The 10,115-nt window shown below is 42.6% G+C and overlaps 1 long non-coding RNA gene across 2 annotated transcripts in view; it reads left to right on the top strand.

The window, feature by feature from the left end:
- Window positions 1-2,806: 2,806 nt before the first annotated feature.
- Window positions 2,807-10,115, top strand: part of LOC123366633 — a 30,747-nt gene continuing 23,438 nt past the window's right edge. The window contains exons 1-3 of one of the 2 annotated variants that reach the window (XR_006578163.1): window positions 2,807-2,898; window positions 4,337-4,420; window positions 9,778-9,856. This is a non-coding gene — a long non-coding RNA (uncharacterized LOC123366633). The remainder of the gene's footprint in view (window positions 2,899-4,336; window positions 4,421-9,777; window positions 9,857-10,115) is intronic. The other variant, XR_006578162.1, reaches the window with a different exon arrangement.

The raw sequence follows: 10,115 nt of genomic DNA, 5'->3' as shown, positions 1-10,115 counted from the left end.
CACTTCTGAATCAGGACCATAATCTTTCTGTGAATCAATTCCCATCCATAAAATAGGTATAATACTTCCTTTATCTGCCTTGTCTACCTCTGATATGATTCAGGGAAGCAGTGAACAGGGGCGGCTCTAGACATTTCGCCGCCCCAAGCACGGTGGCATGCCACGGGGGGCACTCTGCCGGTCGCCGGTCCCGCAGTTCTGGTGGACCTCCCGCAGGTGTGTCTGCGGAGGGTCCACTGGTCCCGCGGCTCCACAGAAGCCGCGGGACCAGTGGACCCTCCACAGGAACACCCGTGGGAGGTCCACCGGAGCCGCCTGCCGCCCTCCCGGCGACTGGCAGAGCACCCCCCCGCGGCATGCCGCCCCAAGCACGCGCTTGGCGTGCTGGGGCCTGGAGCCGTTCCTGGCAGTGAAGCATGTGCAGTCACACCTTTTTGAACAGGATGCTTTTCTGAATCAGGACCTGAGATTGTAAACTCTATGTGTTTGTACTGTGCCCAGTATAATAGGTCACGGATCTCAGTTTGGGACACAAGGCTGCACTGCAATACAGCTCATAATAATTGGCATACTTCTGGGATGAAGATGTAACCTTTTGTTGGCCATCATTTTGTACATTATCAGCTTCAGTGGTGAAAAATAAGATAATTGAATGTATAGTGAATGTACAGCAATTATAGCTAACCATTAGTAAAGAAGCTGTGGCCAGTATCTGTTCTCTCACTCAGGCTTTTGCAATGAAATGTTCTTACTGCATTTCCATCAGCCCTTAATATTGCTTATAATGTGTTAAGAGCCTGACATCTCTAAGTGCTAAGAACCCTCAATTCCCATCAAACTCCATGGGAGCTGACTGCATTCAGCACATTGCATGACGGAGCTAAAAAGATATGAAGTTACTGTAGACATGTATTTATTGCAGCTTTGGATGGGAAGGGTTTCAAGTGGCATTCAGCTGCCCTAACATTTAAAGTAGTTGATCACTTGAGGAATCTTGTGGCTCCCAGTAGGTTTGCTAGACACTTGTTGAGTTAAATTAATAATGTATTGCTTGTTGGAAATGTGCTCTCTACTTCTGCTACCTGTAACATTTTACATCTAACAACTTACCATATTAAAACGGTCTCAAGAAATTGCTCTACATGCCATTGATTAACTCGGTGCTCAGATGCTTTCATGTCCTAGATTGTTTCATTACAGGCTGCAAAGGGAATCAGGTAATGAGTTGTCTCCCTCTCTGGTCCTGCTCCAGAGGATAAATACCCCACATTGACAGGAGCCTGGGTGGAGCCCCGAGAAGTAATTAATGCTGGTAACATGTTAGGTAAGAGGAGTTACATACTCTAGTTCTTTCCATTCAGAGCGTAATAGTAACACTCTGAGTTATAAAAAAAGCAGTGAGGAAAGAGCATTCAACAGAGTAATGGAAGCAGAATGAAACAGATGAAAGGAAAGATTAATCTGTGTTCTGTTTATTGTGCATTCCGCTTCATCCAAAGTAATACAGCATCTTCTATTTTTAATTTTTGTATTTGAGTTTGATCACAGGCCGTGCAGATGTTGTTTCATGCTTCAGGTGTTTAAACTAACTAATTTTAAAGATGTCCACGGGGCATGCATCTTTTAGCACTTGGAGCAGCTTTTCACACTTCGGCTCTCTGTAGGCTCTGGGAAGTATTTCTTTACACTTGAAGACGCTTTTGTTAAGTGGCCTGGAAGCAGAATTTCTGTACTGTCATCTTAGCAATTCAGACCAACGCTGAAAAGAAAAAGCCTGAAGAAAACCTATTTTGCCCAGGTTGAGAGATCTCTAACACATTCCTCCACCTGGTATTTTATGAAAGTAGCCCAGGCTTCCCACAAATGAACTGTATATTTAAAATGTACATTAGCTGAACTTTATTTACTGAACACATTTTCCTAACAAGAGACAGGAAAAAATTAAGAGTTGGCAGAACAGAGGGGGATGGGGGAAAGTGAAATTTGCAAAGAAGCTCACTTTAAAAACAAAACAAAAGCTCATGAGACAACAGGGAAAATCCTAAATAAAATCAATGGAGATCTTAGAAAAAGGAATACATGAAAGACCAGCAGTAATTAAATGCAACCAATTTAAACTAGTTGAGAAGGAACCAGAAGTGACTCATGGCAATCAGCTTTGGGTCATAGGATGATAGTATCAGGAACAGAGAATGCCATGTAGCTACTGCAGAAAAGGAAACACTGGGAATGAACATAGTATTCAGAGTCAGAGTCTACCCATTAGAGATGAAGATTGGGAGTCATGACTGCTGGATTCTCTTTTTGGCTCTAACACAATTTACTGGGTGCCTCTCAGGCAATTCACTTTGACTAGATTTTCAAACGTGACCTATAATCCCAGGTGCTCAGCTTCAGAAAACTACGACCTGATTTTCACAGAGAGACTAAAGGGCTGAATAAGATCCAGTGAATGCCTAATTAAAATATTTCATTCTGGAACCTGGAATTTATTTATTATAGGTTTTTTTTTAAATCTTCTCCAATGATTAAAGATAAAGCTTATGTTGCAATGTTCTTTATGTCTAGTTTTTTTACTAAAGATATTATGTGATCATAAAAAAATAAATCCTAAATGTAGGAGAACCAGGTTATAGAGAAAGAAGTCCACAAGTTGACCTTGTTCAGCAAATTTGGCTTTGGAATCTACCTATGGTACTTATACCGCCCCCATCACTATAGCATCAGAACATTTCATAGTCTTTAGAATGTTCATCCACACAATACTCCGTGAGATAGGGCCTTGTCATTATCCCCATTTTACAGATGAACAACTGAGGAAGAGAGCGATCAAGTGACTTGGTCAAGGTCACATGGATCTCTGTGAATAAGCAGGTCATGGATCTCCCAAGTTATAAGGTAATGCTCTAACTACTGGACCATTCTTCCCCCAATGCATATGCACAGAGACCCTAAGAAGTTTTTATCTTTCTCTGAAGCACATCTATTAGGAAGGGATGGGCATCAGTGGTGCTGGTTCTTCTTACTGTATTCTCCTGTTTCTTGAATGGCCAATAGACATTTTTGATGGCCTTCTGTGTATTTGGAAGTCAAAATACAGTATATACCAGCCTGATGTAAAAGAATATTTTATGGAGACTCTGATATGGATGGTGTTGCTGTGATCTTGCACTCAGAAAGTTAATCAAGTACCATTATTCTATTACTGTAGTAACCTGACTTTGCAATATAGTATAAGCTAGAGGAAAAGAAACATTAAGTGTTATTTGTCAAGCACAGTGATCTTTATTAGATCTGACCTTTGTCTAAGCCAGCACAATAAAAAGATGAGTGTCATTTTTATACTTGGGAAGATTAGTTTTGCTTACAGTAAGCAAAAGATGGGTTGCTCAGGAGGCTTAAAATTCTCATAGGAAATAATTGAATCTCATTATCAAGTGTGCATCGTGAAGCTCTTATAATTTGCCCCGATCAGCCATTAAAACGTGTTTCTGCTCAGAGAATTATCTTATCAACCTCTGCTGCTATATACTGCAGTACTAGTGAGTGACCTTTGTGAAGGCTTAAAACACCATGTAATTATTTTTTTCTATGTAAAGAGTTCAAACATAATGAAACTGTGAGGCTAAATGTCAATACTTCCTTTGTAGGCATCTTTTACATTACAGATCTTGGCTTTTGAATGCTAGTGATGCACTTCAACTTTCCTTACCCATTTTGTTTTTCTAGAAAAAGCTACATTTGCAAAAATGCATTGCACTGCATACGTAGGGTCAACTTCATCCTTTGTTCAACCCCCACTTAGCGAAAAGCAGCACTGCCATCCACAGGAATAAGTAGCATCAAGGAATGTTTTAAATCTCTATGGTCCTGATCCAAAGTCCACGGAGGTTGATGGAATGACTCCTATTGACTTCAACGGGCTTAGGATTAAGTCCTATTGGAATATGAAAATGTATCTACTAAAGTAAAGTAGAAAGTTATGCGCCCTGATCCTGCAATTAGAGCTCTTCTGGTTCACATCTGCATCCACACAGAGCCCTACTGAAGTCCATGGGATGCACCAAGCATAGAGGTCTGCCCTCAGGCCCCATTTGGGTAGCTAGTTTACATGTATCTTAAACCAAGTGATTAGACAAGATGGCAACAATTACTTTGATTGTAAGATCTTTGGGGCAGGGACTGTCTTTTTGTTCCATCTCTTGTTTGTACAGTGCGTAACATAATGGAGTGCTGGTCCTTGATGGAGGTGCTATGATAATACAAATAATAAATAACAACAACAACAATAATCCTAACAATCCACCACATGTATATGCTGTTTTCTTTCATCCAGGGTCCTTACAGCACTTTATAAATGGTGGGTAAGTATCATTATCCCCATGTGACAGATGGAGCAATGGAAGTGCAAAGAGCTAAAGTAAGTTACTAGTGGTTACATTGTGAACTATTGGAGGAGCTGGGTTTAAAAAGCAGGTCTCTTGCCTCTTAATCTGATGCCCAATCCACTGAAACACAGAGTCCCAAGATTCCAAATTCTTTAGAGATATGAAAGAGAAATTAGATAGAAGCCATCTTAATTTTCTTGTAAAGCACTAAGCATTGAAATACTGTCAACTCTCAGGCTCTGGGTTCTAGGCAGTCAGGCCTGATGGTTGAAGTGGTGGTTGAAGCCAGACATAAGGTGAGGACCAGGCTGAAGGCAGGGCTGAAACTGAGATTCAGGGACAGGTTGTGGGTCAGAGTACATGGGCAAATCAAATCAGGACTGTAGTCAGAGTCTGGAAGCAGGCCAAAGGTCGAGTCCGGGTTGGAGTCAGTCCACGAGTCTGGGGGTCAGGAGGTGGGTGCAGGGCTTGAGCAGGGTCAGGATAGGGCACAGAAAAGTCTGAAGTAGGCGGGAACAAGGCTTGGTCAGGGACAGGATTGAAGGCAGGTTAGAAGAAGCCTAGGGCATGTGTAACACCAAACGGCAGCAGAATTGTTCCTAACCAAGTGGTGCTGTTTCACAGACTAATTTGCCCCCCTGGCAATGAGGGTGAAGGCTCCTGTGCCTTCGGGTCAGCTGCCTCAGGCCCTGCCTGGGGATAGGGTGCTGCAGCAGGCCTGAGAGATGAGTCAGGCTCTGCTGGAAGAGTGAGTTATTGTACCTATTGAGTCCACGGAGGAGGGAGGGTGCAAGCCCACCCACATCTAAAGGCCCCTCCCCCAGCCTAAGGGGAGGAGCCAATGAACCCAGGGCTCAAATAAATTTGGGGGACAAGGAATGAAAAAACAGGGATGGGAGTGAGGGTCACAGGGTCAAAAACAGGAAGCCAGAGGGAGACACCGAGCAGAGAACCCCGGACAGCACCCACTGCTCTTCAAAGGTGTCTAAGGAGCCAGTGGAGGTGGCCCAGAGGAATTCTACCCAGACATGTGACCTAAGAGAGGAGCAGAAATAGTCCCCACAGTCGCAAAGCACCTCCCATACCAGAGCACTGCCTCCTGGTATGATGGATGGCCACTTGGGCCAGCGCCAGGAGGTTGATGAGGAGGTGACCTCGAGGAGCCACAGATGGGGTGTGCATAGAGTAGGAGGTGCAGGGAGAAGTGCAGCCAGAACCTGTGGAGAAGGTTCTGGAGGAGCTGGAAAAGGAGTCATTATAGCAGAGTGAGCAGCCCTGGTCCGGCTGCGGGTTTGCCTCATATCAACCCATAAAAAACACTTAAAATACAGTACACATTTTCTCACCCTTTTTAACAGCCTGGAACCAAGCAGTTGTACAGGTAGCTAAACTATGTCACCTTGTTATCATCCTCCTCCTTCACCCCTTCCCATTGTTTATCTCATTCATTACTTCAGTCTTGTCTTAGACTGTAAGCTGTTCAGGCTAGGGACTGTGTCTTCCTGTGTGATTGCACAGCACAATGGGGCTCTGATTCAACCAAAAACTACAACCAGACGCTACATATTAGACACCAAAACAATTGTCTTCTCTTGTGTGCTACTGAAGCCTAATGATTTCCTTGACTGAATCAAGCCCATAAGCTCCCATACTTCAGCTGCTATTGTTTCATACAGAATTAATAAGAAAATCCCAGCACTCTGGACTGTAAGCTTCCTAGTTGATGGGCACACTGCTTAATTGATAATAAATTCTAATTAACAAAATTAAGAAAGCACATGTTTCTAGGACAAATTTGTGTTCATTTTTAAAACATCAGTGACCCACATTGGGAACAGGTCTGAAATCCAGATACAAATTAATGAGTTTTGCAACTGATGAAAACCACAATCCTGTCTAACCAATTGGTTTGTCTCATGCATTTTATGAAACATACCAAAGATTTCCATTCCCCTCTCTCAGAAAACCTTTGCTGCAGAGCTTGTCAGACTGGAGCCAAAAGCACTTTTTCCTATGCATCAGGACAGCCAGTGGGGGTGAATATTTTAGTCAGAAAGCAATGAGTTATTGTCAGGAACAATTTAAAGCCAGCTCAGAGGCAACAGGCAATAGGCCAGGGTGTGAAGTCTAGACAATAATATATTGTCCCATCCCTCCCCAACTCCTTTCCCCAGAGCTGATGTGTGGCTTCTGAAGAATAAATATTCTTCGCCTCTGAAGAATAAACTGACCTTCTTTAAAAAAAATGAAAGAAAGAGAGAAAATGCAGACTTCTGAAACAGCCAAAAAGGAAATCTGAAATTGCATGGAAATTGTGCTTCAAACATTGTCTAGCCTACCATGCCACAATCTGTGAAAAGGCCAATTGCTTCAGAAGTTTTACCTTTTGGTTTGCAGGGAAAAGGCCTTTGATTATAACCAGCAGTAGAGAAGTGCTTTTGGACAGCTTTACAATGCCTGCACTCACACATCATGAGTCAGCTTCTGGGCAACAGCTACACAGAGTTAAAGAAAAGATGTTGTGATTGATAATGTATTATACATCAACCCACTGGATACTGAAGGCAGGGACGGTGTTACCTAAGAGTGAGATGGGCCTTTAGATTCGGCTCTGTGTAAAGGTCAGCACCTCGCTACACAACCTTGGGAGAGGCCCTGGGAGGGAACATCAACTCAGACACACAATTTCTCTCCTGTTCCACATCTTAATGTTGGGAAGGAAAGTAAGTTTTGACACCCCATGCAAGATACCCCTTGTATTGACCTTAGTGTATTTGGGGGTGGAGCCATGGCTCTGTTCATTACCTACCCATTTCTGTCCCTCACCATCCAACTGCTCATGGTGGGGGTGGAGAATATCAGGTACACAGCCCTTCTTTCATCCTAGAATCTGGGCTGAACATCCAGGGAGCCCTCTCACATCTGCACTGTGTGATGGAGCAAGAGATATGGGCAAGGGTCTTACTCCCCTAGACTGTATTAGGTGAAGTCACCATGAAGTTCTAAATTATCATTACTATTTTTCCCATCCCTCCCCAACTCCTTTCCCCAGAGCTGATGTGTGGCTAATTTCATTCAGTTGGAAGTTAATAGCTAGCAAGCTCGTCCAAGAAAGGTGATAACACTCAAGTTATAAATGCTGAGCTAGACGGCACCTACTGATTTTCACAATGAAACAGCACTGGCCCTAACTGGGGGTTACCGATGAAGAAAAAGGTGCTTTTGTGGCATATCTGAATGCTGTACATTTTTATTCTTTGTGTCATACAAAAGGGGGTTTCTTAATGTTGGAGTAACAGAGGCTCTTTGTAAAAGTACTTTTTTAAAAAAAGAAAAAAATAACATTGTTGTAATAAAGATTTAATTCAAAGACACAAAAAGCAAAATAGGTAATGTGCCACTCCTTCAGGGATGAGAGAATGGGATTGAACCTTTTAAATTTAGGAAGCAGAGAGTCATATTACTACAAGATGTGGCCGAGCTGAATCTATTCTGTAGGGACAGGTATTCTTCTAGGAGCCTACTGAGGTGAATATGGACAAATGGATGCTCTTTTTCTCCTAGTGTGCCTGCAAATGCTATTGTGCCTTCTTTTCTTTCCTAATTTGATAGAAAACAGGACCCTTTCTGGATGCCTTATACTTTGCTGACTATCATTAACAGGCAGTTGGATGTGGATTATAAATCCCTAAGGTTAATTGAAAAGCAATCCTGAATGTGAGCATTCCTGAAAAGAAACAGGAAAGTCAGGCGGGGAAAAAAATATACCATACATTACCACTTACAGAATGATTTTCAGACCTTTGCAAAGGCAGCTAATTGTCAGTATTATCATTTTTCAGACAGGGAAACAGTCCGAGAGAAATTACAGAATTTACCCTAAATCTAAGCTGAAGAGGAGGGGAATAGCCCCTGAATTCCTCCCCCACAACCCCACATTCCCTACACCACAGCCAGCCACCAAATGAGAGGAGAATATTTACTTCAATGGAATTACAACTGGAAGCATTAAGCAGCTGATGTCCAAAATTGACACCTTAGGGCTACAGTTCACTGTTTCCCCTAGATTTAAAGAGTCAGCTGCCAGAGGAAAACATGCTGGCAAAAGTCTCCCTAAGGGTATGTCTATACGGGGATAAAAAATCCATGGCTGGCCTGGTTCAGCTGACTTGGGCTTGCGGGGCTTGGCCTCTGGGACTGAAAAATCAGTGTATAGACCTTTGAGCTCAGGATGGTACCTGAGGTCTGGGATCTGCGAGGTGGAGAATCCCAGAGCTCAGGCTGCAGCCCAGGCCCAAATATCTACACAGCAATTTTTAGCCCCACAACCTGAGCCCCAAAAGCCCATCAGCTGACCTGGGCCAGCCATGGCTGTGCTGTGGGGCTTTTATCACCATGTAGATGTACCCTAACAGGAGTCAACTAGGACCTTACAAATTAGGTATAACCAGTCAGCAATAAAGAAGATAGCTTTGGCTAAAACTGGCGGGAGTACATTAGCAACATCCTAATGAACATTGACTTTGGGATAAAATACTGTAGGACTGTCCATAGCAAGAGTTAGGTGTTTCATTTATTTGGGGTATCTATGTTCCTGTTAAACTTTTGTTTGTTTACTTCATAATTATGGAATACCAACAATCTAGATTTTATTTCAAATCACTTGCTTCCTGTGTTTTAAGCTGATCAGCACAACCATGGAGGATAAAATATATCCTGCAGGATCTAAGACTGAGAAGAGAAAGGAGAGAGGACAAAGGAGATCAACAGTTTTGCCCTACAGTTCAGTGAGATTTCTTTTCCTCATGCTGTTCTTTAAGCAGGGGAAATGCAGCTTGTGAGAATAGTAGTATCCAATGACACACACAGTCATAGACATAGGTGATATAGGACATTGCAGGCTTAGAAAACATACTGGTTCTGGGGAGTTAGTTTCTATCTGCAGGTTTTTATTGTCTTTTGTAGACTGTGAACTAGTGTCAAATATAATCCTCCTGGTTATGTAGGCAGCTTTCTGCCCATAAAAGAATGAAGTACCGCTATTTCCAATCTGCAGAGCAGAAACAGCGAAACAAGAGCTGAGGTGGCAACTTTTTCCTGAAAGCTGTAATCTAGGGAAAAGTTGCAAGATCTATTGCAGAGGAGATGTGCAGCTGGATCTCTGGAATATCTATGTATCTTTGCTTGTGCAAAGATGTCTATGCAAATACTTGTGCATTATTCTGCAATTGAAAGCTGTGAAAGAGGGGGTTTCTCAATGTACAACGATCACACACAGTTTTAGCAGAGCTGGCTGGAAAACCAATCTCCTTGTTTTACTTTCCCCTTTCTTCACACAGCCATCATGTATTTTAGATGAGTTTTTATTTTCTCTTCTTTTGTTTTTCAGAAGTTTTGATATATCGATACAGATATATTCAAATACAATGACAAAAACATAGCTGGAGTAAAGATTTCACAATAACACGGTATGATATATTCATAGTTAAATACTGATGAGAGTTATAACAACTCCCTTCCCCCCCACCCCCCTCAAAAAAGGAAAAGCATTAAAACCCAATCTACCAGGAGTCCGTTTGTAATGTTCTTATGAAATACCAAATATCTTCATGGTTGGTTCTTGTGCCTCTGTAGATTAAGGTCCGTTTTTCCATGAGGGTGGTGTCAGTTAACTCAGTTAGCCAGTCAAAGAATTTGTGTGTGTGGCGGGGGAGAGGGGGGGGGGAG

Source organism: Mauremys mutica, chromosome 1 (assembly GCF_020497125.1).
Source record: "Mauremys mutica isolate MM-2020 ecotype Southern chromosome 1, ASM2049712v1, whole genome shotgun sequence".
In the NCBI taxonomy this organism is placed as follows: Eukaryota; Metazoa; Chordata; order Testudines; family Geoemydidae; genus Mauremys; species Mauremys mutica.
Note: the sequence above shows the minus strand (reverse complement) of the source record. Positions and strands in the feature narration are given on the sequence as shown.